The 27286-nt window shown below is 46.7% G+C and overlaps 1 long non-coding RNA gene across 2 annotated transcripts in view; it reads left to right on the top strand.

Annotated features, from left to right (window-relative positions):
- The first annotated feature begins 6830 nt into the window (after nucleotides 1–6830).
- Nucleotides 6831–27286, top strand: part of LOC128312615 (uncharacterized) — a 73577-nt gene continuing 53121 nt past the window's right edge. For both annotated transcript variants that reach the window (XR_008292114.1, XR_008292115.1), the window contains exons 1-2: nucleotides 6831–7108; nucleotides 7202–7332. This is a non-coding gene — a long non-coding RNA (uncharacterized LOC128312615). The remainder of the gene's footprint in view (nucleotides 7109–7201; nucleotides 7333–27286) is intronic.

The raw sequence follows: 27286 nt of genomic DNA on the forward strand, positions 1-27286 counted from the left end.
GTTTCAGCCAAAGCTTTAGTGAAACTTGGTGTGCAAGATGACCCCTCCCCTCGTAATATTTGCCCCAGATCCTTCCAGCTAGAAGCACATTAGCCTGAGGACATTATTTCAGGTAATTTATACAAGGCCATATTTTATAAGGGTTTCAATACCTTTCATTTTGCCAGAGGACAGTTAAGTGTTTTAAAATAACATCTTTGGTGACTCTGTGACCCCATGTCTCTGTGAGCATAGTGCAGGAAAAAAATCGAACCGTTTAAAAATATAATGCAATTTTTAAAATTTGCCTCTATCATCTGGAGAATGTTGAGGAAAGCACTTCTGGCTTGAATCTCCCAGGTTACATTTAGCCCAATTATGTTCATCGATTACAGAGTAGTACAGAATTTACCCTGAAAATACGTTAAAAACACAACCTTTGATAATACGCTTAGTGCTGCGTGAAGACAGTGTAGAGATGTTTGGACGTGAGGCAGAATCAATGTTTGTGGACTGCCATATTGAACATTAAACAGGCCTGGATCACGTCTAGCTGGGGCAAGCATGTTTTATGACACGGACACCTTTGGGTCAGTGTTCAGGCATCACTCAGTGGAGAAGTTTTTCAGGATGAGGTGACTGTTCTAGATTTAGGATTGGCCCAAGGTATGGATTGGCCCAAGGTAGGGGAGACCACTGTGAGAAATGGCTGAGGGGCTTCCTGCGGCATGCTGAACCGTCATGGTGTGCTCTCCAGGGCCTTGGTGGGGAAGCCAAGCTGGCCAAGTCGGTGCCCTCTGCCTCCCATTCCACACGTGCCCTTGCCCCGGCCACCTCCCATAAACCCTCTTGTCTTCAGTCAGGGGGTGTGGCACCACCAATGACAAGCTATTGTCAGTACAGGCATGTGGAAACCTCCAGCTGGGTCTATAATGTGTGAGCATTCAGAGGGATGTAGCCTTCACCCAGCTCAGCCTTGGGAGGCCCACTGAGGGACTGTGATTTGCCTGGGGCCACCCAGGGAGTGGCTGAACCAGGAAAGGCCTCCTGCTGCCTTTTTTTTTTTTTTTTTGCTTTTTGCTTTTTTCTTTTTTTCCCCGGCAGCTAATAACACCTGCCTGGTTTATCTCCAACTTTCTGTTGGCAGACAAGTAGATTCAGGGGTCTCTACCTCCTAACTTCTGGATGTGTCCCCTGCTACCATTCCCCTGCCCTCTGACAGGCCAGATCACTTCTCTTGCAGGCTGCCAGAGGCAACCAGTAAAATGGGAGCGTGACAGGAAGTGGCTGTTCCCCTAGACCCCTCATCAGTGAGGTTTCAGGGTGCTTTTGCACCTTGCCACACCCCAGAGGTCCACAAGGGGGCGGGCTTCTCCCTTCTATGCCAACCTCAGGGCCCAGTGGTTTTCCCCACCAGTGTCCATGAAATCCAGCATCCACGGACTCTGGCCCGGGGCCTGCTTTTACCCCAAACAATGAGAGGCTACGGACTTCCCAGGCTTAGCAAGTACTCAGCCTCAGGCCCGGTCAAGGCTGCCTGGCTTCTCTGGAAGGGTCACCCTGGGCACCCTGGGTGGATCTGGATCACCATTTAGTTCCTGAAGTGGTCACGATCTGTGGTCTTTGAGGTCACCTGGCTCAGGTGTCCAGCGTTACCCACATACAGCCCACAATCTGACCTACATTGCTGTTGGTATCTCTGGAAAATGGCCCTCAGTTTGGGGAAGGGGAGAACACATTTTTCGAAGGACAGGGGCAGTGTTCGGATGACCTTAACCAGGTCCAGGAGCCGTCCCACAAAAGTACCATGCAAGGAACTAGGGATGTTTAGAGAGGTTTTGGCGGCTCCGCCTTCAAATAGTTAAAGGGTTGTTGCAGAAAATACAGGTTCAGGCCTGTTTCAAAGGACAGAGCATGCACTTAGGAGGGTAAGTTAGAAGGAAGAAGTTAACACCATATAAGGAAAACATTTTGAGGTGACTAGAGCCCCTTGGTGATGACACAGGTTACCCTACGAGTGAACAAGCTCCCTGTCAGTGGAGGCATCCACTCAGAAGCTGGAAAACTAAGCCACTGTAAGGATTCTGACATGGAAGGAGAGGTTAGGTTCAATCACCCCCTAGTTCCTTCACAAAACTAAAGAGTCGTGATTCTCTGAGTTTTGATTCTGTATCAGTTCCGCAGCTTACTCACTTTCCTTTGAAATGCAGATGAACTCCAATCTAGGGAGACAGGACATCCCTGCGTCATCTTCCAGTGGCATTCGGCAGCTCTTGTTGACCATTCTGCCAAACTTGGGAGCCAAATATGAAGATGGGAGCCCAGGGGGCCTGACGTGTGATCTCACAGAGACACTGAGTCCCCTGTGTGGATTGCTGGGGACCCTCCCTCCCGCCCTGTGGCCGAGCGCTTCCAGCCCCGGCTTCTGCATCTGCTCTGGCAGCGGGGCTTCGCCCGGCTGTGTCTTGCTGAGCATCCACTTGACCCAGCTTCTAGGGTTGTAACACCCTGCCACCTTCCCCAGTGCTCCCCAGCCTCCACGATGCCACGCGTCCACGCCCGACTCTGCCCAGCTGTCCTTTCTCTTCCCCTCTGGAGAGCTAGTCTGAGGCAGCCACTGTCTCATGGCTGGAAAGTGAGCCCGCCCTCCTGTGCCTCCCTTGGCCTCCACCCAGAACACACCCACGCAGAGTAGGTGTTCTTGGGGAGAGAAGGCTTCTTGGGGCCAACCAACACCCGTCACCTCATGTCTCTCCGGCTTTGCGGTGCCATGTTTTTCTTTGAAAAGTGAAACTCATCCTTGGAAAATCTCAGTGGCCGCAAGCTTACACGGCTGTGGTTTAACAGCATGTTGTGTTCCTGAAATCGGCACTTCATGGGTATTAGGCCAAACAAGCTCTCCTTCTTTTGAAGTAGAGTCAACTTGAGTTAGAAACCTGGGACAGGGTGGAAACTTAGCCCTGGATTACGTGGTGGGTTTTCTGGGCGAGGGTTATCATGTTGCAGTACTCATAACCGGACCCCTGCAGCACAGCAACTGACCCACACTGCAGTTCTCACGACTGCCAGTCCCCTCCATTGTCCGTCGGGGGCCGGAGGAGTTGGAAAGCTACTCACTCATTTTTGACCATAGATGCTTCCAGATTTTTATCTGAAGTCACTAATGGGTTCACTCAGCTCAAACGCATTGTGAAAAGAAGACAAGGGGCTTTGCTTATAATAGAGATTTGACAAAACACATGAATTGATTCATTACATACAGTCATACAGTCAACGTAACAGTGGCTTATGCCATGACAGAGGAGGGGATTAGGTATTCTGAAATGGAAAGTTCCTTTAATGTCAATTAGTCACAGACTTTTGGAGCTGGAAGGGAGATTACAGACAGGTCATCCGAACCCCTCGGTGTACACCTGAGAAATCTGAGGCTCAAAGAAATTTAAAGTCACAACACAGAATTAGGACTGGCAGTTCAGTGTTCGATACATTATGATTAGCCCTCAATTTAAAAAATCGTATTCTTTGTTTATACATGTGCCAGGGAAAAAGGGCAGGTGAGCCGATTATTTGAGACCAAATTGCTTCCAGGTTCTTGCTCCTGCTGTGTCTCTGAAAGTGCTCGGGCTCTCACAGGTGCCTTGAGAACTTGGAGTTGAGTGGCCCCCAAGGATCGGACATGAAGCCTGGCTGAAGGTACAGACTTCTGGCATTTCTGGTGCGGCGGGGGGCTCAGTCTGCACACTGGTAGAGCCAGATCATCAGGATTTTGTCTTTTTTTTTTTTTTGCTGACCAGCAGAAAATGGTTTCTGTTATGGGTAAATTGTATTCTCCCACCTTTCTGCCCAAATATGTTGAAGTCCTAACCCTCACTTAGGACATCAGAATATGACTTTATTTGGACATAAGGTCTTTACAGAGATAATCAACTTCAATCGAGGTCTTAGGGTAGGCCCTAATCCAACATGGCTGGAATCCTTATTAGAAGGGGAAATTTGGACACAGAGACAGTCACACTCAGAGGGAAGATGATGTGAAGACACACCATGTAGAGACAGAGGATTGAAGTGACGTATCTCAATCCACCCGAGGCCAGGAAGAGTCAATGAAGAATTCCCCTCTGGGTTCCAGAGGGAGCTGACACTTTGATTTTAGACTTCTAGCCCCTAGAACTATGAGAATAAATTTCTGCTGTTCTAAGCTTCTTAATGGAAGCCCTAGAAAACTAATACAGTGCCCCCAAGCAAGAAACCTCATTTGTGAGAAACAGTGGTTCTTTCTTATGTGTCAGAATCCCCTGGAGGGCTTGTTGGAATACGGATTACTGGGCTCCACCCCAGAATTTCTGGATTTCTGGCTTGCTAGAAATTTGCATTTCTAGCAAGTTCCCAGGTGCTATTGGTTCCTGGACCACACTTTGAGAATCACCAGTGAAAAGGGTTCTGATCTCTAAGTAAAGGAGGAGTCTTAGGAGGGCCAGCATGTAATGTTAAGTGGCGTTAGGCAGGGAGAGAGACAGCGGGAGGGGTGGGGGGTGGGGGGGCGGCAGTGTGTGCTGATACAGGGCAGGCCAGTCCCCTCTGGAGGGGCAGGTCCTGCTCAGCTCTGGCCTGTCCTTGATCTGTCGGAATAAAAGTCCTTCTAATTTTTCAGGAGGTGCTGGAAATCCAGTTGTACATGGGAATATCCTGGTTTTTAGATTTGGTAACTAATTCACATTAAAAGAAACTGATGCAGGCAAGATACAACTTGTTTGCAGCCCTACTGGCTGCCAGTTTGCAACTTCTTGGGTTTTGGGTCCTTGGGAATTTTTGGAGTTTGATAGAAAGTGGCTTAGGTGAGTGGTTCCATCTCAGAATCTCTCCTAAGGTTGCAGTTAAGATGTTGGATGGGTCTATATCCTCTGAAGGTTTGGTTAAAGCTGGAGGTTCCACCTCCAAAATGTCTCCCTCATTCGGCTGTTGGCAGGAGGCCTCAGTACTTTGCTATATGAATCTCTCCACAGGACTGCTTGGGTATCCCTGCAACATGGTGGCTGGCTTCCCCTAGAGCAAGTGATCTAAAAAAGCAGTAAGACAGAAGCCTCAATGACCTGGCCTAGGAAGTCAAGCCCCATCATTTCCACAGTGTCCTATTTTTAAAAAATTATTATTGAAATATAGTTGTCATCACAATATCCTGTGGACTAGACAGGTCAGCCCTATTCAGGATAGAAGAGACCCACATAAGGATGTGAAAACTGGGAGTTGAGAATCGTTGTGGGCTGGCTACCATACTAAGTGTTCAAATCGATGGGGGGAGCCTCCTTTTCTGCCCTCTCTTTAAACTATTTTCATCTTGTTTCTGGACAGTCATTGATTTCTAAAATTTTCATTGTAATATTTCATTTCATCTAATATTTTCATCATTACCTATGGACACTTGTAGCTGCCATCAGAAAAGATCTATTACAGAGTTTCTCAGAATTTCTAAGGGATCATCTGGGCCAAGGTTGCAAGTTGGAAAATCTTGGGTAGAGCTTGAGAGAGTGGATATTTAAGTTCTTCTGTTTGCCAAAGTCCCCAACCAGCCTACTTCATTCATTTTTAGGACTTCTCAGGCTTCTGAGGTGCCTGACTCTGACCTAATCCAACTGTCCTGGTTTGCCTGGGACTCAGGACTTTCAGTGCAAAAACAGAGATAGTCCTGGGAAAACTCACATGGATGACCATCCTAATCAACGACATTATTTGACAAATGAGGGAAATTCAGTTCAGATAGCGGATGCGAATCGATTAGATCCTTACAGTCAAGGTGTGGTCCACGGACCAGCAGCATCTGTATCACCCTGTTGCTTGCTAGAGGTGCGCCAACTCAGACCTCACCTCAGTCCTGCTGAATCACCCCGCAGTTTACCAAGAGTCCCAGGTGAGTTTCATGCATTAAGTGGTTTGAGACTCTCTGGATGGAAGCAAAATCTGAACTTGGGTTGTCTAAGGATTCAGATTTGCTGTCCACGTCGGTAAAATAGACCTAACAATGACCCACTTGTGCTGTGGTGCTCCCACCTCGACACACCTATCTCATTTTTCCTTCCTGCCTCCCCTAACCCCCGAGAATGAAAAGTGTCTCAAATTTCATTGTTGGAAGGAATCTAAAATTCCCAATTCTCACCTGGGTTTGAGTAGTGGTTTTCATTAAACACTCCCCCCCCCCCCCGCCCCATTAACACCTTTCACAGTGAGTTTTCTCCCCTCAAACCAAATGCCATAAACAACACAGATTGGGGGAGATTGCTGGGCATTTAGGTTATTTCCAGGTTCTGATATTGCAAGCAATGTGCCGTAAGTAGCCTTACGTGCACACTGTATGTGCAGCCTTACGTGAAAACTAGTGCTTTATTTCTGTAGGATTGATTACTGAAATGGGAGTTGCTTGGTCAATGAGGATGTACATTGAAAACTGCAATGGATATCCAAAAGGTTCCTGGCCAAAGAGGAGTGTTTTTAAAAAAAATAGTGGTGCATTTATATTATGGAAAAGTCCGGAGCCATAACAGAGTGAGTACAACAGACTTCCGCTGACCTTGAGCAATGGCTATGACCTTAGGGAGAACAAGCTGCAGAGGGACTTAGCAAACTGGCGAGGAGAATTGAGGATGTTTTGCAAAGAGATTAATCACACTTTCTGAATGTATCTACGGCTACTTCTCCTGGTTGTAAAGAGCGTGTGTTGATTTTGCAATCATGAACCTTAGGAGAGAGAAAAACCCGAGACGCCAGCCTTCCCACCTCCAGCCGCCCCCCCCCCCCCCCCCCCCCCCCGGCTTTAACAATGTCCGATTTGCCAGTTGTGAGCGTCTGATTGGGTGAGCGCCTGATTGGGTGAGCGCAGGTCACGTGCCCACGTGCCACGCGATGGAACGTCTGACCTCCTTCCGGCTGAGGGGCCTTGCCATCCGCTTACCTGAGGGGATGCCGCTTGAACCGGAGGCTTACTGTGAGGCAATTTGGCTACTAACCCACCAAAGTGGAAAATCTACCACTTTGGAAGCCTCCGCGCAGTTGCGGAAGCAGTTAATTAACTTTATTTTTGTAGAACACAAGGAAACATGACAGACAAAATTCACTGGGCGTTTACCATCTGTGCTAGGTGTTTCATATTGTCTCACTTCATTTTCACAACATTTCCATGATTCCAGGTACAATTTAAATGACTTTGTTGTTGTTGTTGTTTTTTCTACAGACGGTGTCGCTGAAGCACAGGATGGCTGTGTAACTTGCCCAGAGTCACACAGCTAGTGAGTACTGGAGTCAGGGTTTGAGCCCAGGATATCTAAGCAAAAGTCTCTGGTCATTACATTCTGCTGCCTCCAGGTTTGTACTACTTGGAACCGCACTGATTTTATCTGGAATAATAACAACTCCTGTTGTCACCGTGCACTTAGCATGTGCCAGGCCTTGTCCTTACTGCATTACACGAGTTAATTACTGTAATCTTCACAACAACCCCAGATAAGAAAACTGAAACTCAGAGATATGAGCACGTCCATGGTCCCTCAGCTGGAAGAGGTACAGTCAGGGGTCCGGGCCAGAAGGTCGGTCCCCTGATTCCCACACTGGACACTCCCAAGAGCCATCACCTAATACACCAATGTGCTTTTTCTTCTATGTCGGTCTGAAAGTAGTTCTCTCAGTGGGTATAGAAATTTGGGCAATTGTCAGGATAATTCAGCTCAAGTTATGGGTTTTATGCAGTTTTCTGTTCCGTCTTGACACTGAGGATCTGGGCCTCAGCTGATGTCAGCTAAAATAATTTTAAATTAAATCTGAGGTCTGTCATTTGTGGGGATTTGTTGGAAGAAATCTGGAAAGACACAGGAGATGTGTGTGTGTGTGTGTGTGTGTGTGTGTGCAGTTCTAAATGTCCATCTTTACAGAGATGATGGGAAAGAATAAGAACGAGGAAAGATCAATAGCATTTTCTTGCTAAATTGTTGCACATATAAAGATATGGCTCTTTTTGGGGGCATTTCTTCAAAAGAGAATTTCATTGCTAGAGGGAATGTGTTTTTCTAAGTGAAAATACAGTTTATCCTCAATTTGAATTGCAAATCCTTCCAAAAGCAGAGTGGGAAGGAAGGGTAATGCCTAATGGGAATGAGTTCTTTCTCCTTGGTTTTATAAAAACTTCCTGAGACAAGCTTTAAAAAAGCATAATTATTTTTAAAAATTCAGGTATCCTCCTGATCTGAATATTTGAGATAAATCAAAATAACCAGATAATTTTATACAATATCAACTTGGTTTCAGACGGAAAAAAAAAAAAAGACACTCAATACTTTTGCAGCTGGATGATTGGAAGCAGAAAATTGCTGGGTGTGTTTGGCAAACTATCACTCTAGAAATCAGATTTGTCTCTAGAGGGTAAACCACATGCTGGAGAGCAGGGCTGAAGAAGTGGGGGAAGGAGAAATAGATTAACATTTGTTTGGCACATGCTGAGCGCGGTGCTAAGTGACTTATGTTTATACCTGTGACCACAGTTGGTTCTCGCCACAGCCCTCTACAGTGAGTGTCATTACACCAAATTTGAGGAAAGGAAAATGGAAGCTCAAGGAGGTGGAGTGATTTGTCCTAAGTTCCCCAGCTGGTAATTAGTTGGGAGGTTATTGGAAGAGTTCATATGAGAGGAAGTGAGGGCATGATTGGGTGTGTCAAGAAGGGGGCAGAAGTCAGAGACATCGGGGAGGTGGATGTGCTGGGGCTCAGGGATGCTCTAGGTCAGGGAAAGATGAGCAGGAGGGAGCCCCAGCTTGAGAGCCATGGGGACTGGGCACAAGTGAGGTCCCTGAGAGGGATGGGGACTGAGAGCAGGCACTGGTTTGGGGAAGGGGTGGTTGGTTTGTGGAGTGGAGACCCACGGGACACCGGGTGGAGGGGTCCGCAGGCTGCACCAGATCTGCTTCCGGGAGAGCTTGGCTTGTGGAGACGTGTCCGTGTCCGGAGGGAGAGAATGATGTCAGCTGGGTGGGGCACTAAGAATTGGGAAGAGGGGGATGAACCAGAGATGGACCAGCCAGAGAGGAAGGAGGGAGAGAAGGCATGGAGCCTAGAGGCCAAGGGGGGGGGGGGGGGGGAGAGCAAGGCTTTTGTGGTTTTCTTTTTTTAACAGCTCTCCAGGAGGTAACTCCGAAGGGCACAAGACTTGATGTAGGCCTAAGAGAGAGAGAGAACTATAGAGGGAAGCTGAGACATTGAAAAAAAAAAAAGACATTAAAAATTGGATTTTGAGGAAATTGCTTTCATTCTTAAAACAAACAAAGGTTGAAGATCTGCTTTGTTATCTCTGTCCTCCTATTAATGAACAGAGTGGTCTTCCTGACTGAGTGAAAACACAATGAAATGAAATGGCATTTTGTGAGCCTCAGGGGAGGCAAAGGGTCAACGGAGATGAAGGAAGAGAGGAGTGGGGAGCCTCTATGTAAATGGGGGTGTTTGCAGCCTGGTTGGAGGAGGGGCCATCCAGTCCCCAGCACTCCATGGGGGCCTGTCTGGCACTTTCCACACATCCCAGCAGGAAAGCTGGGGGAACACGTCAGGAGTCAGGAGTCAGGAGCGGCCAGGTCTCCTAGGCCACTCAGGCCTGGGCTGTGCTTCCCGCATCCAAGGCTGCCGGTTTGCCAGGTAGGGCTTTCTCTCCCCACTGAGAAAGCAGCAGGAATGCACGGAGAAGGCTGGATGGATTCCCAGAGGGACTGACAGAAGTTTTTTCAGCTCTCAGGTCCTGGCAGTGCAGTGGCTAAGGACTGAGGGCCAGGCAGGTTTTGGAGCTTCCCAAAGAACCTTTCCTGCTCATGCCTCTGGTGGCTGCTCTCCTTGAGACAAGACTACATGTGTTCTGGGGGCTTTCAGGATGTGATGCCAGGCAACTATCTCTGTAGAAAGCCCCCCCCACTCCCCAATTTTGAGGAAGAGGTGATGCCTTAGTCCACTCTGGCTGCCATAGCAAAATACCACAGACTGGTGGCTTAAACAACAGAATTGTATTTTCTCACTAGATTTGGAGGCTGGGAAGTCCAAGATCAAGGTGCCAGCTGATTGAGTTCCTGGGAGAGCTTGCACGTGGACACCTTCGTATTGTGTCCTCACATGGCAGAGAGACAGAACTTTGATGTCTCTTCCTCTACTTATGAGGATGCCAACCCTATAGGATTAGGGCCTTATGATCTCACTTAACCTTTATCACGTCCTCACAGACCCTGTCTCCCAATATAGTCACACTGAGGGCAGAGTTTTAACATATGAATTGGGTGGGGGGGGAGGGGGATACAAACATGTGGTCCAAACAGGTGGGAAATTCAAATCTGCCTCCCAACTTCTGGTCTTTAGGAGCCACAGCCACGGAGCTAGAAGAAGCACTTGAGTTGTTTTCTAGGTGGGGAAACTGAGGCCCAGGGGGAAAGTGCTTTGATTCTTCTTGTCAGTAATGCTGTTTGCCTGTTTGTATCGTCTAGAAGAGTTCTATCACTTTTCTCTATTGTGTTGAGAAAAAGAAGTAGCATCTTTCTCTTAGTGGGATGTCATCTATCTAATTCTACACGTTTTACACTCTCTGCAATAGAACTGGAAGATTATGTGATTTGACAACCCTGTGTGGCAAAGGCAGCGTTCACCTGGCATTCCTGTGGATTTTATTTTTCCCTTTTCTATTTTCATCCCAAAATTGAGCTAAAAATATAGATATAGAATTCTTTTATTTTGGAGTTCTACCTGGAAAGAATACAGTGTCTATATTCTCTCCTGTCTCTGTTTTTGAGCAGCAATGTGACTCTCACGGGGTAAAGAACAGTTAGCAAGCTCCTATACTCCAGATCACATTTTCAGGTACAAGCTTATTAAAATGTTTGAACCATTTAGCAATGGTTACTGGTGCCCTTTGCTCTTCGTTCAGAGTCAGTCCGGGAACCACTGGTGCTGACAGTTATTTTCTGGGGTCTCTGTCCGAGTGAGCATGGCCGGAGCTCAGGACCCACCTCCACCCCCAGCACCCTGGCAGCTGCAACCTGTTTCTCCTCATGGCCCCCCACAGCCCCGTACTGTCTAAGCAGGAAGTACCAAGGCTGCTGTGTCATTTTCTAACCCGTAGAGTTTTCCCTCTGGTTCCTAGAAATGCTGTGGATTGCCCCTGCCCAGGGCCTTTGCACATGCTGTTTTTTCTCTGCCTGGAATACTCTTCTTCCCGACTGGGTGGTTGGGTCTTTGCCCAGGTTCACCTGAACTATCACCTCTTTAGGAGACCTTCCCTGCTATTTTATCTTAACACTGTATCTTTCACAGCACTTGCTACGACCCGTACTTATTTTATTTCTTATTTATATGATCAGTTGACTATCTTTCCCACTAAGCAGAGAGCTCTTGATTGTCTTGTTTACTGCTTTGTGTTCAAGGCACCTGCTACACAGTAGGAGCTCCGTAGGTATTTGGTGAGTGGACAAGGACAAAACAAGACAGTGCTTGGGAAGAGGGCAAATACCATCTGCCTGAAGGCTCCTGAAGGAGGCTTTACTGGCTTGCGGGCCAGCTAGATTGCTAATCCCACCCACTTCTTCTTTCTACTTGGCTGATCCATTAGCTACAATCCAGCTTCCTGAGGTCCTGGGAACCATGTCCCTTTGTCCCCTTCCTGCCTTATGCTTTTCACAGACTGTCAGCTGGCCTTAGACCCCGACTTTCACTTCATTTGCTCAAGATCTGTTTCTGGAGAACCACTGTCTTGTGATCTGAGGCCCCTTGGGCCTGACCTGTTGTTCCTGGCCCAGGGAGGCTGCCCCACCCCTGCACACCCCCACAGTTTGTTTTCTACACAGGGGCCATAAGGCGTCCTTAAAATGCAAGTCGGATCTTGGCACTCTTCTCCTTAGAACCCTGTAAGGGCCCCCATTTCACTCTGAACAAAAGCGGAAGAAAGGTGTGACAATGTCTGAGGAGGCCTTCTGTGCCCCCTGGTCCCATCTCCTGTTTCTTCCCCTGTGGTTCCATCTGCATCTGGCCCCCTTGCTGTTCTGCACACTATTGCCTCAGGCTTTTGCACTTGCAGCTACTCAAATATCCAGCTGACTCACTCCCTTTTCACCTTTAAGCCCTAACTTGGCTCACATGTCACCTTCTCAGGGAGGCCTTCCCGCCTACGCTATTTAAAATTGCTTCCTTCCTCCCTGGGCCTCCCCTGACTGAGCCTTCCCTCTCCTCTTTACCAGCATTGTTATGTTTTGTTTTTTCAGAGCACTTTAACACCATTTAATAAGTTATATAGTAGTTACTTACTTATCTTGTTAACAGACTCTCTTCCTCACCAAATACAAGGTCTTTGAGGGTAAGGATTTTTTTGGATGGCTATACCGCTGGCTTCCAGCAAAAGGTACCTGGCCCATTATAGGTCTCGGAAAGAGGCAGGACTCCTGTGCCTGAGGTTGATAGCATGAGTGAGGCTGAGTGAGGCGTCTTGTCACCGGCTACAGACCAGGATGGCCCTCCCTCTTGTCCCCTAGATGAGGAAAGCATCCTGAGTTATACATGGGGGCATCTGAGATGGTCACCACCAGGCCCTGGTTGGTCTCAGGGAAAGGCAAACGATGGTGAAGTGGCCTCAGCCTCTCCCCCTGAGAATATTCTTTCTGGCTCCTGTGTAACCCTCTGGGCTCATGTGATACTCAGGAGTAATGTGGTCATGGATTAGGGTGATTCTATGGGCTACAAAGAGGAGACCTGGAGTTAACGGCACTGAGGGCCCTGCCTTTCTTCATGGACTTGCTCAGTGTGGGTGGTGGTGGCTTCCTGGATAGTCTCTAATGGCTGGGTGAATGTATATGGCTTTCTCAGATGGATTCTCTGAGCAGGCAGAGTGGCTCTCTGTGAGAGGACGCTCCTCTGGGCGGGGGGGGGGGGGGGGGGGGGGGGAACAGTATAAACACTCAGAAGGTGGGAGAAGGGAAGGGAAGTGGAAAATGGGGTTTGGAATCAAAGTTTGTTGCCTTACAAAGAGAGTATGGCCGTTTCTTTTTCTTTTCTTTTTTTTTTTTTTTTTATCTTTACTCCAGTCTGGATTATGATCACTTACCCCTGCTCCAAACTTCAGAGAACAAATCACACATTCACCTTCTCTGTAAGCTCTCTGGGGAGAAGGGGGGAGCTATCACAGTCCCTGCTCCTTGAAGAGTGAAGTGAACCCGGGGTCTGTCCAATTCTGATTTCTAGGGTATATCCCAAAGTTAGTGCCTGGTTAGACCATTCTCTTCCCTGCCACCTGCACAGGTGAGCACTTCATTCATTCATGCATTCCTTCATTCATCATTTCTCTCATGTCCACACAGTCACTGCTGTAGGCAGAATTCTGGGATGGCCTCCAGATTCCCACCCCTGAGGTATGCATCCTATATAGTCCCCCCCTCCTGAGTGAGGGAGGACTGGTGACTGGTGGGCTTGCCTTGTGATTAGGATGCCTTATATGACAGAAAGGACTTGCAGATGTAATTAAGATCCCTAAGCAGCTGAGTTAATCAAAAAGGAAATTATCCTGTGTGGGTCTGATAAGCCCTTAACATCAGGTAAACCTTTAAAAGGGACTAGGCCCTTCCTAAAGGAAGCGGTTTGAAGGGTGGGAGTTCGAGACGGCACATGGAGGGGACCGTGTGGCACGGATTTGCCCTAGTTTGGGATGCAGGGTGCGGCAGGGGGTTGGGGGGGGGGTGGGAACTCTAGGCATTAGCACGCCTAGCATTAGCAGGTGAAGGAAATGAGGCTTAATGTGACTTACTCATGCTCAGAAGCAATGCCAGGGCTGGGATAAGAACCCGTGAGTCCTGGCTCCTGGGTCCCTGTGCTCTCCCTGCTCTGTGCTGCTGCCAGCTGGACTCAGCAGCTGGGGGACTCAGGGGCACTGCACACACTCTTCTCTTGGACGCGGGCAGTGACTGTCCTGTGACAATGGGTGAACAGGCATTTTGGAGAAGCTTGGAATTATTCAGCTGATTCAATGAAGCAGAAGTTGGTCTTGAGCTTTTGGCCCTAGAATCCTCCCTGCCCCACCTCTGGCTCCAGCTCCTCTGCTTGGGGAAGATGGAATTTCCACTGCAAAAGGTTAGGCTACCCCGAGCCCCTAATTAATCTAAATTGTATTATTCATGTGGCAGAATTTGAGCTGCCTCTAATCACTTTGTAGTCCAGTGTGGATAAGGATGTAGGAGGTATAATTTGGTCATTACTTTTGGAGGACAGTCTTGGCAACATGTACCAAAAGCCTTAAATTTATACATATGCTTTGACCCCAAAATTCTAATTTTAGTTTTTGAGCAAATACTTAACTATAAAGTTGTTCATCAGAGAATGTATTATAGAAAACACTGAAAACAACCAAGGTCCAGTGATTGGGGCTTCGGTAGATCATGGTATATCTGGACAATAGTTTACCATTTAGTCATCAAAAGTGAAACCAAAGTCTAAGGACTCAGAAAAAGGTTTGCAGAATTTGCAGAATATTTAGTCAAAGCATGGAGGATGAGAGTGTGGGTTCAGGAACCAGATCTCCCAGGTTGGAATCCTAGCCCCACCATTTCATTGCTGGATGACATTGGACAAGCTACTTAACTCCTTTAAGCCTAATTACTCCATAAATGGGGTCATAATCACATCATCACTCAGAGTTATTGTGAAAATTAAAAGGGATAATCCATGTGAAGTTCTTAGTATGACCCCTACTGCATAGTCAGCACTTGCTCAATAAATATTACCATCATTATTATGATCCTGCTTATGAAAACATATGCATAAAAAAGGAAGGAAGAAAGGAAAGCAAAATGAAAATGGTTATCTCTGGGTGATGGAATCACACCACAGTGGCTTCATTTTCTGTTTTCTTTTTCTAAGGATTTTTTCTTAATTTTTAAAAATTTTTGTTTTTTTATTTTTAGAGAGAGACAGAGCACAAGTGGGATAGGAGCAGAGAGAGGGGGAGACACAGAATCCGAAGCAGGATCCAGGCTCCAAGCCATCAGCACAGAGCCTGATGTGAGGCTTGAACTCACGAACAGTGAGATCATGACCTGAGCCAAAGTGGGAAGCTTAACTGACTGAGCCACCCAGGCGCCCCATAATGATGTTATTTTTTAAAGTAATCTGTACACCCAAGGTGGAGCTCAAACTTACAACCTTGAGATCAAGAGTGTAATGCTCCACCGTCCGAGCCAGCCAGGCACCCCTTCCATGTTTTCTTTATTTGCAAAATGCTGTACAACACATAAGAACTACTCTTGTCGAAAGAAAAAAATCCAGTAAGAGTGAAGGAGGGAGAAGAGAGTTCTCTTGAAGTGTTGAAGCCCTTGGGTAAGTTGCTCAGCTACCCCTGGGTCTTGGCTTAGGAGCCCAGAAGTTGGCCAAGGTGGGGGAACCGTCCGGGGTCGGGCCCTGCCAACCCTCCAGCTGACCACCCTTACTGGGCCAGCACATCCGCCCCTGCCTTGTTCTGGCCCAGGGGGTCCTCAGAAGCACACAGGCCTGGGGGCTTAGCTGCTGGGGAAGGTGAACTAGCCTAAGTCCAGGAGATAGAAGAGGCCCCACTCATCTGTTTGTCTGCATCTTATCAGCCAGCAGCCAGGAAGAATTCGTTAGAAGCCACCCCCCTTCTTCCACCTCTGTGTCTGCTCACCATTCATTAGCATGTGTGACAAACTCCTTAATGCAAATAGAAGCTTTATGCAGAGCCAAACTGTTTCAATCTCCTCCAAGGGACAACTGTGGACATCCCGGAAATAACTGATAGAGGGGGCTGGGTTGGGGTTTAGGAAACAGGAAGGGCCCTGGAGGTGCTGTCCTCAGCCTAGGAAGATGAGAGAAGGGCCTGGAGCAGGGGAAGGGGTTCTCTACTGCAGACACTCCAGCTGCTGCCTGGGGACAACTGATAAGCTGTGGAGGACAACTGGAGACACATACTGAGAAGGGCAGAAAGGTGGGGGCATCAGTAGGGGTTGGGAGTTGGCTTTGCCTTTCCAGGGAATCTGGGGGAGGAGTTGTGGGGGAGGGAGCTGAAAAGGCCCTGGAGCTTGTATTGAGCCACATGGGGATGGGATAGAGCCTGATGCCCTGATTACCACAGCCATTCCAGCCCCATCCCAGTCTCTATGCAGCAGGGAGAGGAAGTGACCAGGAAAACAGCAGCTGCAAGAAATTCTGAACAAAAATGCTGATTCTGGGCAGGTTTCAAAAATTTGTTATGCCTGTATTATTTTGACAGATTTATTGAAGAATCATTCACATACCATAAATGGCACGTATATAAAGTATAAAAATGCAACAATCTTGACATTCATAGGCACCCATGAAACCATCACTGCAATCTGTTGATGGACATTCGGGCCATTTCCACCTCTTGGCTATTGCGAGTAGCGAGGCAATGAATGTGCCTGTACGTGTGTCTGTCTCAGTACCTGTTTCCAGTTCTTTTGGGAACATAACTAGGGGTGGAATTGCTGGGTCATATGATAACTCCACGTTTAACTTCTTGAGGAACCACCATACCGTTTTCTGCAGTGGCCGGGCCATATATATTCCCAGCCTCTTTTTTTTTTTTTTTTTGAGGTATAATTTACATACTGTAAATTGCATACATTTTATAGTCTACAGTTCGATTAGCTTTATCAGATGTATACATTTGCGTAATCACCATCACAATAAAAAAATACAATATTTCTATCACCTTAGAAAGTTTCCTCATGTCTGTTGGAGTTCATATCTCCTCCAGCCAACCACTAATATGTTTTCTGTCACTGTAGATTAGTTTTGTTTGTTCTAGAACTTCTTGTAAATGATATGCAGTATGTGCTCTTTCAGATCTGACTTCGTTTGCTCAGTATAATGCTTTTGTTTTGTTTAAAGTTTATTTATTTTGAGAGAGAGGGTGGAGGAGGGGCATAAAGAGAGAGAGAATTCCAAGCAGGCTCTGCACCATCAGTGTGGAGCCAGACGCCAGGCTCGAACCCACAAACCGTTCAACCAACTGAGCCACCCAGGCACCTCTTCTCAGTATAATGTTTTTAAACAGTCATCCATGTTGGGGCACCTGACTGGCTCAGTCGGTGGAGCATGTGATTCTTGATCTCAGGGTTGTGAGTTTCAGCCTCATGTTGGGTGAAGAGAATGTTTAAAAATAAAATCTTAAAAAAAAAAAAAGTCATCCATGTTGATGCATGCATAGTTTGTCCTTCTTTATTGCTGAGTAAAATTCTAGGTTATTGATGAATCACAATTTGTTTATCTGTTCATCTGCTGATGGACCTCTGGGCTGTTTCCAGTTTGGGGCTGAATAAAGAGCTGTAAGCATTTGTGAACAAAGTCTTTGTGGTCATAGGTTTTCATTTACCTTGAGTAAATGCCTAGGAGTGGAATTGTTGGATCAAAGGGTAGATGTGGGTTTAGTTTTATAAGAAGCTGCACAAATATTTTCGAATTGGTTGTCAAAGTACTTGATGTGGTTGCTTCTGTCTTCTGTGTCCTTTGTGACTATTTTGCCTACTTACGCTACGAAATTCTGAGAGAGGAGTGTCAAAATCTCTAACTACAGTTGTGGACTTGTCTATTTCCCCCTTTATCTCTTTTGGTTTTGCTTCATGACTTTTTAAAAATGTTTATTTGTTTTTGAGAGAGAGAGAGAGAGAGAGACAGACAGACAGAGTGTCAGCAGGGGAGGGTCAGAGAGAGAGGGAGACATAGAATCCGAGGCAGGCTCTAGGCTCTGAGTTGTCAGCACAGAGCCTAATGCTGGCTCAAACCCACCAACTGAGATCTTGACCTGAGCTGAAGTCGGATGCTTAACTGACTGAGCCATGCAGGTGCCTCTACTTCATGATTTTTGAAGCTCTATTATTAGGTTCATACCCACTCAGGATTTTTTTTCAGTTTACTTATTTTGAGAAAGAGAGAGCGTGCGCGTGCTCAAGCGTGAGTGGTGGAGGGGCAGAGAGAGAGGGAGAGAGAGAATCCCTAGCAGTTTCCTTGTTGTCAGCATAGAGCCTGACTTGGAGCTCAGTGTTGTGAACCATGAGATCATGACCTGAGCCAAGATTAAGAGTCTGGATGCTTAGCCAACTGAGCCACCCAGCTGCCCCTCTGCTTAGGATTATTATACCTTCTGAAGAATTGCCCCTTTTATTATCATGAAATGTCTTCCTTGCAGTATTCTTTGTCTTGAAGTCTACTTTGGTGATTTTAATATAACATCTCCAGGGAGGGATGTTTTAAAAGATGCCAGAAGTGACCTCAAGGAAGAACTTATCAACTCTGATCAAATAGGTTGGGAATCTGAGAGGGCTACACAGAGGAGGAGCTAGAAACAGTTGTAAAAATAGGTCTGACTTACCAGGTACAAACAGAAAAAAATAGTGCTAGAAGGAGCTAGAAAGACCTAGAAAGCACAAGTAGTTCAGTGTGGCTGGAGCAGGCAGCAGGCAGCACAGAGAGTGACTAGATAAAGCTGAAGATCAGGACGTTATCTCCAGTTGATGAAGAGTCATATGTGTCCCGCCAAAGTTCCAGCTCTAGAACATGCGTAATAAGAAGCCCTTGAGTAGGGAACTTTAATACATGTAGATTGGTTTTAGGCATTGAAGGCTGGACTGAAAGGGAGCAAGGCAGAAGGGAAGGGAAAGGAGTTTGTAAGAGAATTTGGTTGTCTTCATGAGATACAATGGCTGCTCTCAGGTACCTGGGGAGAAGGGCTACAGAGGCAGGCAGCTCTAGGGAGTTGAATCATAGGAATTCTTAATCAACTGGATGTGAGGAACCAGAGTGAAGGAGCTCTCTGAAATGACTAGAAATGGAAGTAACAATCACTAGGATAGAGAAGGCAGACCATGGTAAATCTCAGGAGAAGAGGGAAGATGAATTCAAGGAGTGCCTGGGTGGCTCAGTCAGTTAAGTGTCTGACTTCAGCTCAGGTCATGATCTCACGGTTCGTGAATTCAAGCCCTGTGTCAGATCTGTGCTGACAGCTCAGAGCCTGGAAGCTTCTTTGGATTCTTCCGCTTCTCTCTGCCCCACCTGCTCATGCTGTGTTGCTTTCTCTCTCAAAAATAAACAACCATTAAAAAAATTAAAAAATAAAAGAATTCCAGATGGGACACGTTGAGTGTGGGGTGTGGAGGTGTTCGAGAGATTTGGGCCCCAGCCTGCCAGCCCCTTCCTCAAGGGTCGGAGGTTTGCTTCTGTGGTCTCCTCATCCGAGCTTCTGTGTTTTAATAGTTCCCTTTGGGCCCTGACTGTAGGGGTAGTAGCTGTTTCCTATAGCTGATAGAATTCTTTATTTGCCCTTGATACATAGTTTTTTTATTTGCCCTTTTGGCTACCTAATTAACAATTCTTTATATGCAGTTCTATTAAAATAACTGATGCAATTTCTGTCCTCTGACTGGACCTGACTGACATAATGCAAACAAAATAAAATCTATTTGCCATCCCTGGGCCTGGTCTTTATGGCAGTGTCAGTGGGGGAAGCTTGTCCTACATAAAACTTGAGGCTTCTCTACAGTTCCAGGATAGTGCACATCTAGCTTGACCAACACAGTAAGGCAAGAATAAAGGGTCCTAACAACCTTCACCCTCTCAGGATGGGGTGTCGGGTGGCAGATTCCCCTCCCAGTGCACCAATGCAAACTCCAACTCCAGGACTGGTTTGGGGGAGTCTGAGATATAAGCTTCCTCATCTTAGAAGATGAGCTGAGACACAGAAAGGGAAAGGAAGATGGCTAAGATCACACAGCAAGCCAATGATATGGTGGGACTGGACCCCAGGTCTTCTGAACCCCCGGTCCCCCTGGGGTCACTCTGGTTGGTAACTCTCTCCACTTAATAAATATCCATCTTAGGATGGAGTTGTGCCAACTTGTTTCTCTACTGCACCCAATAAAATAAATGTAGAAAATGTAGAAAAATGTGTAAAAGTGTATAAAAACGAGTGTTTTTTTAATGCCTAAAATGACCTGCTCACTAAGTGTAAATGCACCATTCCCAAATCTGAATTTTTAAATGTAAATTAAATGTAGCAATGTCATATAAAAGAGCATGTACCCACCTAGGTGCAGCTAGCTGTGAAATTGTGGTGAGGTCTTGACCTCAATTTCCTGTAAAATGGCGGTTCTAACCTTATTTACCTCTAGAAGTCAATATTGGGCAAAGCCTTTCCTTAACAGATGGGAGCTCTTGTTGATGAATGACCTTAGTACCTGTTTCACATGAAGTGTATCTACTTTGTCCAATTGGTCTTTTTGGTTCTGAAACAAAAAAAAAAAAGTTTTTTTTCAGTAGCACTATTCCTGGCATAAAGCCTATACTCAATGAATGTTGGAGAATATGCAGTTGTCAGTATGAGCATGTGGTGTTTTCCTGAGAGCTCTGTGAAATAAAATTCCCATCCAGAGACACAGTCGAGGCCATTTCTTTTGGGGAATTGAGGACTCTTCTCCTGTCACCTCTCCCTAACCCTGGAAGAAGTCCTTTCTGGTGACTGAGCAAGTTGTCTGGTCTCACACTTCTGGTGACCCATCCATGGGGTCACTGAGTATGGGGCCCGCAGGGCTTGGCCTCTAGGAGAAAGGGCCCTGAAGGCCATCACCCAGCCCAGCTGGGTTCAGACCCAGTGATTTACCGAGCATTGGGGCCACTGACACCTTTTATGCCCCTTCCTCTGGCCAAAGGGACACAGCGAGGGGAGAGGTGGCTGGGAACCCATCCCTGGGTCACCTCCACAGAGCTCTCCCATCATTGATGATGTCCCTTTGCCCTGGAAAACAAAACCTAGGCCGCTTGACTTTGGGTTACCAATACTTTGGCACCACCTTTGAAGCCATGATCTGAATTTACGACAGAGCATGAAAGACCATTTCAGGCTCGGCCCTCTTTCCCGGCCACTGAACTTCATGTGGTCCAGAGTAAATCACCCTAATAGCCATAGGGTCTGCATTGTTGCAGGGCGTTTTATTCCCATGCTAGCAGTTATTTAGGTGGCCAAGTTGAATTGCCAAGTGTCGAGTTACAGTTGTTGCTTTTCCTTGCCTTGTGCATAATTATGAAGAGACGCAATGGCCAAAGGTAGGCTCAACACAGGACCTTTCAACAAGGCTCATAAAGGGGTGGGGATAAAACAAACCGGGCACCCTGTTTTCCAGCCCATGAAGCGGTCTCCTTCCTTCAACCCTGTGGACAAAGGAGCTACTTTCTCTTGGGAGAAGAGGTGGCATAGAGCACCAGTGGTCCCTAGTCTCACTGCCCTGATGTCAGGACTGGGTGTCCCAGTCCCCTCCAGTGGCTGGGAACAGGGCCTACATGGCTTTGGGTCATCCATATGCATAGGTGGGGAGGGGGAGATGTGACCCAGAGACACTAACCAATTGAAGCTACGGTCAGAACAAAAAATCCTTAATCTCTTCTCCATTCACATTTGTACCCAGTGCTCATTTTATGGCTGCACCATACCTGGGTAGCTGTTTACACATGTGCAGCCCCATAAGGCTCATAAAGGTATACGCTGCCCTCTTCATGGGGAGAGGGGAGGCCCTGGGTCACAGCCGCTGGGATAGGCAGTCCCCAGGGCACATTCGTTATGGGTGTGTGGGCTTTCTCTCCTGCCCTGTAGGACAGTACCTGTAACTCTTGGGTCAGGTGGATTGGGAGGACAGTACCAATTCTATTTTTGTTTGTTTGGTGATGGTGGTGGTGTCAGGGTATGGGATGTCTCTACTTGTTCATCCAGCAATGGAGGGTGGGGATGATGGGGAAGCAGATGGGCCCAGAAGCCCCTTCCCCTGTCCCCTTCACACGCTCCTTGAGGCCTTTGACCTATGGTGCTTTTGCCGTCTCAAGACTTTCTGCCTTTGATGTACAGTTTGTTAAGTAATGACTTTGTTATTACAACATACCTGAAAAACTAATATGTTTCTGTAATAAAATTCAACAAAAGGCATTTACCAAAAAGAAGTCTCCTACCCTCCCCAGACCTCCTCTCTCATTTCCCAGAGGAAGCCATTGTACCTGGTTCCTGGTTTGCTATGTCCATTTTGTGTATTTACTTTTACTTGTATGAAAATGTTGGGGATGAAGGCAACGGAAGGATATTGATTTGCTGCTAGCCCTTGGCTGTTGAAGGACAAGGACCAGGCAGACCAAATCAAGAGTCAGCACCATATCTAAAAGCAGAAAGGCTGCTGGTGCCAGGGCCTTGGGAGGTTGGGGCAGGTCTTTCAGAAGGGAGTAGAGGAGGTAACCTGTGTAACAAGTATAGTGTTATTCCAGAAACCTGGCTCTGGAACTCCAGAGTTGAAAGGTAGAACCTACCTTCTGTTGAGTCTAGTAGGGGAGATGTGTAGAGAATTCAGACACACTGAAATGACCATACAGTACAGAGGGAGCAGGGAGGAAAAGGGGGAGTAACTTAGCTGGGACAGAATAGTGAGGAAAGTCTTCCTGAAAGTGGTAATGTCTGGGCTGGGCTTTGAAGGATAGGTAGGAGTTGACTGGACTGATAAGAGGGCTGTAGGGGAAACTGTGTACAGGCTTGTACTTAGGGAATTGTAGTCAGGTTGGCATTGTTGAGCCTAAATTGTATGTGCATGCGTGTGATGTCTGTGTGTGTGTGTGTGTGCACGCACATCCATAAGGGAATAGTGGGGTATGTGAATGTAAGGGTAAAGTTGGAGATGCCTCTTGAGAGGAGCACAAGGCTTGCATTATGAAGGGAATTTCCCCAACTGATGGTCGGGGACGAATTGTGTTTCCTTCACTCCACACAAATCTTTGTTGAGCCCCAGTGTGTGGGAGGCACAGTGCCAGGTGTCTGGGAGATGATGGAATACAGGCATCAGGATCTGACATTCAAAGTGTACGTGGGGTGTGGGGATCAGGCAGGCTACAGATGCATGCTGTCAGTGCCTTGAGAGGGAATCATGGGGGAGCACAGGGAGTCCCCTTTGAGAGGTGCTACTGAAGCAGAGGTCGGAAGGATGAGCAAGCTCTGGGCCTGGAAAGCCCGTCCAGGCAGGGAAACAGTGGGCAGGATAGCTGTTTGAGTGAGAAATGGAGGGGGGAGCCACTGGGTTTCCAGGTAAGTGAAACAGGCAGGTGGGCCCGGAGGCACTGCAGGATCCAGGGCCAGGTCAGGGTCTGGAGGAGGGTCCTGACTTCCTATCTAGTCCCTCACCATGGCTGGCTCACTCTCCCCTTAAATTCTCACATATTCACTCATTTCTCTCCATCTCCACTTCCCACTGACACCCTGGATCCAGCCACCATTCTATATGGGTCTTGTGCCTCTTAACCAGTCTCTGATAAGTCTTGCCACAAAAGCAATAAGACCCACTATAACTAACTCAAGCTCCTTAAGATGATCTGGCCCTGCGGGGTTCAACTCCTGTTCCCTTAGAATTCTGTGCTCCCTCCTAGCATCCCAATTGTTCCTGTCCTAAGAAGCTCTTCTTATGCCCTGGATTTGCCTTCTCTCTTGTCTCCAGGCTTTTCTGTGTGCTCTGCTCTCTTCTTACAATTTGCTTCTTTGTGTTTGTCTCCTGTGAGCCACAGCTGTCTCATTTCTGCTTATCTTCTGGGTCTTTCTGTTCAGGAAAGCTTTTCTGGGATGCCAAGCTTGGGTCAGATGCCCCCAAAGGCAGCCCACTTCTACCCCCATCCTAACTTTTTATCATACAGCTGTAACTTCTTATCTGTCTCCTGTACTAGATTCCAAAAGAAGGGCAAATTGTGTCCTTATCCCTTAGCATAGTTGCTGGTGCTCGAGAGGCCGTCAAATGACTGAGATGTGAGAAGGAGGAACCAGGAGGGGTGAGGGTAGGGCTGAAGGAGACAGAGTTGAAGGTTATGTCTTCAGGAAGGGATGATGGCCGTTGCACAGCAATGACAATGACAGCGATTTTTCATTGGTCCTTACTATGTGCAAGGTACTATTCCAAGTGCTTTACATGTATTTGTTCATTAGTCTTCCTGAAGACAATATGGGAAAGATACCATTAGGATTATTATTTTACAGATGAGGAAACTGAGGCACTGTAAGGATAAGTAACTTACTCAGAGTCATGTAACTAGTGAGTGAGAGGGCTGGGGTACATTTAATTTGGGCACTTCGAACTTTAAATGACAGCAAACTAATTCTCCCGACAGTCTAGCTTACTCTAGCCTCGTGGTGTTGTGAACATTTCAGCTGGGCAAATTGAACAGCTAAAATATCCCACTAGAATTGGAATTCCAGAGGTGACTCCTAGGCCAATATGACTTTCTAATCTGGTATTGAGTTCCAGCCCAGTGGAAGCAGTGGAGCAGTGGTGGAGCCAATACCTTGTGCTGGTGGTGCTGCTTCAAGTGACTTTCTAAACCTGGCAAGTTGTGGAACAGCAGTGGATTTTGTTGACAAAATAGTCTATGTCAATCAAGATACTCCATCCTGCTTAGTGATATAATAACTGGCCATATTATAAGTCAGTATTAAAGTTTTTTTAAGTTTACTTATAGAGAGAGAGAGAGCGAGAGAGAGAGTGCACGAGAGAGCATGCACATGAGCACATGCAGGGGAAGGGCAGAGAGACGGGGAGAGAGAAAGAATCCCAAGCAGGCTCTGCACAGTTAGTGTGGAGCCTGATTGGGGGGCAGTGGGAGGTGGCTCCATCCCATTAATCAATCGTGAGATCATGACCTGAGCCAAAATCAAGAGTTGGACACTTAACTGACTGAGCCACCCAGGAGCCCCTAGTTTTAAAGTTTTTCATCTGTTTATGGGCCCCAAAACAACACTTGTAAACTTGGGAGTGGGGAGGATTTACAAGATATATAAGGGATATAAGGCAGCAAACTAAATACTGTGGTTTTGTTTGGGTGCAGTACGCTGATTCCCAAAGTTAGTTACAGTGGGTCTTACTGCTTTTGTGACGGGATTCATCAGACTGCTGTACTCTTCATTTGACGTAACAAGTGCTATTAATCTAAATATTTGTAAATAACGTATTTTTACCTAAATTCAAAAAAAAAAAACCAAACAAACACAAAAACCAGCACCTACGGGCAGGTGTGGTATAGAAGGCTGTTTGAAGGACGAGAGGAATCATTCATTCAACAATATTAGCGGCGCACCTGCGCAGACGGCCCCAGGGGGGCGGGGCGTACGGCGATACCTGAGACGAGATGGCGCCTCGTGGGGTTACAGCGTAGTGGGGAGACACGTGAGAAACAAGGGAGCGGAGAGTTACCACTTGGGCTTAGTGTTAGGGAGGGAGTAATGACGGGCTGAGTTACTTAATTACCGGTAGTGTTGGTGGCTTTCGCAGTGTTGTTCTGCGTGCAGGTGCCTTTGGAGTTTCGCTAAAATGATGATGGAGAAATTTAGGGTGGTGTCAGGCCACAGGAATTGTTTGAAGCATGATGCCTCTTTAATACACCTGAGCTTCCCTTGAAGCAAGCAGCAGGAAGCAGTGTCGATCCCTCTCCAGTGCTCCCGTAAGTAACCTTTTACAACCTCTAGTCTGAAGCCACAGGGGCTATTCACTGGGGACCCCGAGACTACAAAGGAGCCTCTTAGGGCCTTGCGACTTTGCTGATGGGATTGTAAGGCGGTACAACCTTCCTGAAAGATTTTGCAGTATCTACAGAGGCATTCCTTTCTGACCCAGACAAAACCCCCTCTGGATATTTGCCTCCCCCAAAATACTCAGAATTGAGGATAAAAAATTTCTGATAAAAATGTCCACTTCAGGATTGTTTGAATTATATAAAATTGAAACAGTGAAGGCTATGTTAATAATTATGGCAAATGTTCATAATGGGTTATGATATAGTCATTAAAAAAATTTTTTTTGATGTTTATTTTTGAGAGCGCAAGAGACAGAGTGTGAGTGGGGGAGGAGCAGTGAGAGAGGGGGACACAGAATCCCAAGCAGGCTCCAGGCTCTGAGCTGTCAGCACAGAGCTGACACGGGGCTCGAACTCACAAACGATGAGATCATGACCTGAACCGAAGTCCTACACTTAACCGGCTGAGCCACCCAGGCGCCTCACTATAGTCATTTTTGATGGATATTTAATCCTGGGAAATGTTCATTATATAAGTGACAAAAGCAGAACATAAACATATAACAAAAACATTAAAAATTGGTAGGAATGTATTTTTAACAAACATAGAGTTATATGCATATGGAAAAGGCTGCAAATGTTGGTGGTTTTCTCTGGAAGGAGGGGATTTCAGGTGATTTTTATCTTCTTTGCACTTTTCTGTTTTCCCAAATTATCCTCAAATTATCCTTGTTTATAATCAGGTAATTAAAATGTATCCTTACCTTGGGTAAAAAATTAAAGTGTGTTCAAAGGTTAAATTGGCTTCTGTTGGTTCCTGACCTGAAGAAGTTGTCGTGGCTTGAAAACCAGGACCTAAGAAAAGTGAATCTCCTTTAGGAAAAGTCCAGCAGGCTCCTTACCCCCACCAAAGCTTGTTCATTCCTTCTCTGCTGCTACTTAAACACATCTCTGGCATTAAGAATGAGTCTGGCGCTTGAGGAGCCCAGGAATATTCTCTCAGGGTTGCTGGCAAGCCCACACCAGCATAGGTAAAAGACACAAAGGAACTAAAAAGCAAGAGCTAACATTTATTGAGTGCTTACTCTGTGCCAGCCATGAAGCTGAGTACAACACACACAGGCACACACATCCTCTTGTGTGCGCACACGTACATTTTCTAAATTTATTAATACATTTAATTTTCACAGTGACCTTATGAAGTTGGTACTGTCAGTACTCCCATTTTAAAGATGGGAACACTGAGGCTCAGAAGGGTAGTTACTGCATGTCATGCCCCTAGTAGGTCATACTGCCAGAATTTTAATCCACGTCTGATGGTGCTGAATTGGGAAGTGGGAAAGGCAATGAATGGGGAGGAGAGAAAAGAGAGAAAGACAGAAGAGGGGAGAAACTCAGTGTGGGTCTGAGCAGGCCAGTAGCCACAAGGTTTTCTCTACTCTCCTCTGAAGAGCACACCAGAATGAGTGTCAAGAAACAATTCAGAGTAGGGGGAATGTCTCTACCTTCACATTTACAGGCCTTGGTGATTCCAGCATGAGCCTGGACAAGGGTTCCTCACCTCCAGGAGCAGCAATAAAAAAAGATGAAAACAGAAATCAGTTGTGACTGGTCATGAGTGTTGGTATTGGAGAAAGTTTTTCTTAAAGGTTAAGAAAGAGGCGCAAGGATCCCAGATAGCAATGCTTTTTATTCCAACTTTACCTTTGAACGGATGGCTTTT

This window comes from Acinonyx jubatus, chromosome D2 (genome assembly GCF_027475565.1).
Source record: "Acinonyx jubatus isolate Ajub_Pintada_27869175 chromosome D2, VMU_Ajub_asm_v1.0, whole genome shotgun sequence".
Classification (NCBI taxonomy): Eukaryota; Metazoa; Chordata; class Mammalia; order Carnivora; family Felidae; genus Acinonyx; species Acinonyx jubatus.